Genomic DNA, 4160 nt, shown 5'->3' on the forward strand with positions numbered 1-4160 from the left:
AATTATTTTCCTGCACGATTCTAAATGTTTCATTATCATCATTACATTGAGCATTACTGCGGTTTTTTTTCCATAAATAAGGTGTTATCTGCTGAGTTTTCGGAGGTGAAATTTACAAACTTTATTCCCACACAGAGCTGAGCGAGACAATCAGACTGCTGATCTCCAACAGCCTCAAAAAGCAGGATTCAGAGAGAGCTCATGAAATCCCTCTAAATAAAAAAAAAAGAAAGATGAGAACCAAACAAAAACCACAGTGACAGCGATCCACACAGAATGGCCAGCAATGGGCAGTCCAGTGGCGAGAACAGAACACACGGTGACCATCCTAACTTGGGCACCATCCTTCTGAAAATATCCCTAAACTGTGAGCAGTGGGAGGACTCGTCTGCGACCTCAGCAGAACTTAGGGATCCAGCGCCCCTCTCCAGGAGCAGAGAGAAGGAAGGGCGCCATCTCCGTTTATTCCTGAGCCCGGGGTGGGGCGGCCCAGAGAGCACACGGCGCCGATCCATCCACTCGGCTTAGTCGCGTGTGAAACACACGCACGGAGGCCCCTGGGGTGGCGCCTGCGTGACCGGCCGAGACCCACCTTTCCCTCGGCCTTTTCCGTGGTCGTGAAGCGCCAAACCACCGACCTCCGCCTGGGCCCTGGTGTCCGGCATGGGGTTCAGGGACCAGGCCCCCCGCTCGGGGCACGTCGTTCTAAGCAGATATTCCCGCACGTGTCTGCCAGGAGGCGGTTCCACTTAGAAGGGGTAAACACGCACACGATAAATAACGACTTTATGGGAGGGGACAGGAAGGCCAGGGTCTTGCCAGGAACGTGAACTTCCCCTGCGCAGCCTCTCCGAAGCCCCGTGTTTTCAATTACGCCAGGCCGAATCTGTGTCGATGCTAATATGTTTGCATTGCTGGCTTTCATTTTGTTTTTCTATAACTCACTGCAGGATAGCAAAGTCAAAAATATACCGTTCTGATCAACAGGACACATCTGCGGTGAATCCACACAGAAGCAATTAATTTCCTGGTGGTATTTTTACACTGGGGGCCTGATGCGGGTCCCCATTATACAAACAAAAACTCCAGACAGCTCCTGCTGCCTGATAAAAAATAAATCAGATTGCGGAGGGCCGTTTGGCCTAGGACCGCTACAGGCTATGACTTGTAATGAGGCATCCGAACACTAATTACGGAGCTTATTAAAGAGAACCGTGGACTGGTACCGAGGTGCGCGCCCGCACCGCGCTGAAGCCGGTCGCCCGCACGCAGCCCGCGCCCGCGCGCATCCGAGCCCGGAGGCGGCGGGGCTGCGTTCGGCGAACTCTTGGGGATCAATCTGACTGAGCGGCCGGTGAGAAGGACAAGTGCCGGGTGGCGACCGTCACGTGACATCGGGGCCTTCCCCCGGGAGCCGCTGCCCGTAGGGGCCGCGCGGCCCTGCATTTACTGTTGCCCTCGCTCTGAATTTTCTCTACGGTTGCGAAAGCAATATTCCAACGTCCTCTTTCGGGGGGGCGGGGGGAGGATTAATAAAGATGTGAAGAGGCTGAGCCGCTGTGAGATTTGTTTAATTGTTCCCCACAGGACTGTCCCAGCAATCCGCTGACATTTAGTCCTGACCTTGCAAATCCTCGGTAAATATTAATACGTCAGCTCGAGCGGGGCCGGGTTTCACTGGTGCTCGGAGAACGCACGCGGCGGAGATGTGGGGCCGGGGAAGGCGGCGCATTGATTCACCTTCCACGGTGACAAATGGCAACGGCATTTCTCTGCCACAGCTGCGGACCGACACTTCAGATGCCTGTGCCTGCCTTTGTACAGCCTGCTGGAACCATCCCAAGACCGCAGTGGCAAGAGATTACAAAGGACGGAGCGCGCGAGCCGCAAGGGCAGAAATCGCGCTTTATGATCTGCGAGTCTGGAAATTTTAATAATGCGGGAGGGCCGCCGCCAACCTGAGCCACGCCGCTTTGCCAGAAGCTGGGCCCTGGGACGAGGTCTGGAAGGGACAGCCTAGCTGCCCAGCCGGGGGCTCAGCCCGGCCTCCCCGACCAGGCCCGCACCATGCCACCTGCACGTGTGCGCCTACAAACGGCCCGTTTCACTTAGGGGGTTGAAAAATGATGGTTGTGTTTTAATGTTGGCCCTGTGTGTGACGCTGGTCTTTGGGGAGGTTTTATTTTCCTTGCTTCAAATTTAGATATCTATTATTGACTGTCCCCTCAAGTAGTCCGCAATGCCTGGGTGTCTGCTGCGGGCCAAGGGGGCCTCCCACGCTCCTACTGCGTCCAGGCACTGTGCTGCCGAGTTAATGCGTGATTAATTTTATTCATACGAATGTTAATCACTTCATTGTGGGATCTTTTTAACATTCTGTGCAGCAAGCACCTTTTTCATTTCTCTTGCCCACCACCTCGCAGATGTATTTAATATTTTCAGACAGTGCCGGAGCGAACCCAGGACCTGGCAATTAAGCATACGCTTAAAATTCAGTGACGAGCAAAGCTACGGCGGCGACACACCAGCAAACAGGAGACGACACAGAGGAGAGCCAGCCACCCCGAGCCCGCGGCTGCCCCGCTCGGTCATTACGGGGGTCGGAGGCCCCTCCCCGGAGCGCCCAGGCGGGACGCAAACGCGCGGCGCAGGAAGGCGGCCAGCTCCCTCCGCGGTCCGCGGGTCGGGGGCGGGTCGCGGGGTTCAGATTTAAACTGCAGCCGAGATTCCCACCACCGCGTTCCGCCGCTGACCCCGGGACCCTGCGCCGGTGGGGACGCTGGGGCGACAGGTCAGCGACCCCAGGCCAGAGGCCAGCTGGGTGCCGGCTTCCTCCCACCGGCGCATGGTGCTGCCCTGGCCATTGTGTCCCCGCACTCAGCCCCTGCGCGCAGGACGCTGGAAAAACGGATTAGAGCATCAGAGACACCGGCGGAGTCCTCAGAAGACAAACAGCAGCGGCCAGAAAGAGCTGCCCCTTGTGTCCTGCCCTGCCCGGGTCAGCTCCAGCCCCGCCAGGACCCGCCTCCCCTCCGCAGGGGCACCTGGTGGGGCGGGGCCTGGGCCACAGTGCTCCTGGCGAGCATGGTGCAGGCGACAGCCTGGGGGAATCCACTGCCCCCTGCCTGGTGCCTGAGAGTGAAATGGAGAGGTCAGGTCGCTGCGCCGGGCCCTGTCCCCACGTCCCTCCCAGGATCAGGGCTACCTTGATCCTAAGACTTCCCATTTAAGACAGCTGCATAATTTTAGGGTGCACAGGGCGTGGGCCACATGGCGACTTTCCTGGGTGGTGGAGCTCCTCAAACCAAGTATCTCAGGGCACTGGTACAAAGAGAAATGTATCGGTATGATACGTTGACTGCAATTCAAAAGTTACTTTTTGTTTTCTGCCGGCCTCGAGGAGGATCAGGGCCGGGCCTGAGCCACCTGCCCCGGTGCTGGGCCTGAAGCTCTGTGCTGGCCCTCAGCGGGCCCATTCTCAGCGTTCCCAGGGATGGGGGCTGGGGGCATCTATATCCCGCTTCAGAAGCTGGGGCACAAAAGGCTGCCAGCAGGCCCCAAAGGATGACCTCCGGGGCCTCTCAGCTCTGGAGCCATAATTAGAGCTGCCGGCTGGTGGGGGCTGCGGAATGCCTGTGGAAGGCCTGCAGAAGCCCCCTCTCCCCTTGGGAGGCTGCTCATCAGACATCCGGTGGGCAGCCTTAGCCCCAGGAATGATGCAAGGCTATCCCCCAATGTGGGCTTGGGGACCCCTCCAGGCAACTGAGTGCTGCCACCACTCTCCAGTCCTGGGTGCATGCCCCCCACCTCTTAGCTCCATCTCCAAGCCACCAGCCTGGATTCGAGACTGGGGCCACCCCCTGCCCCCCACGCCTAGAGCCATGTCCTCTCATTGGGGCTAGGACTTACCCCCCGAACATTCTCGGAGTGTAGCAAGCTGTGGGACCACAAGGCCCGATCTCAGCATCAGGTACCCCCAAAACTTCTCTTTTGGGGTCCAAGGAAGCCTGACAGCCTGCTGACTCATGTCAGTGCTGGCCCCTGAGATGTGGCCCCCACAGCACAGCAGGCAGGTCCCTAAGACCCTCATACCCCGAACCTCATGGAGCCACCCAACCCCTTCCAGCCCACAGCTTAGGGGTCCCCGATCAAAGCCACAT

This window comes from Pteropus alecto, unplaced genomic scaffold (genome assembly GCF_000325575.1).
Source record: "Pteropus alecto unplaced genomic scaffold, ASM32557v1 scaffold137, whole genome shotgun sequence".
Lineage (NCBI taxonomy): Eukaryota > Metazoa > Chordata > Mammalia > Chiroptera > Pteropodidae > Pteropus > Pteropus alecto.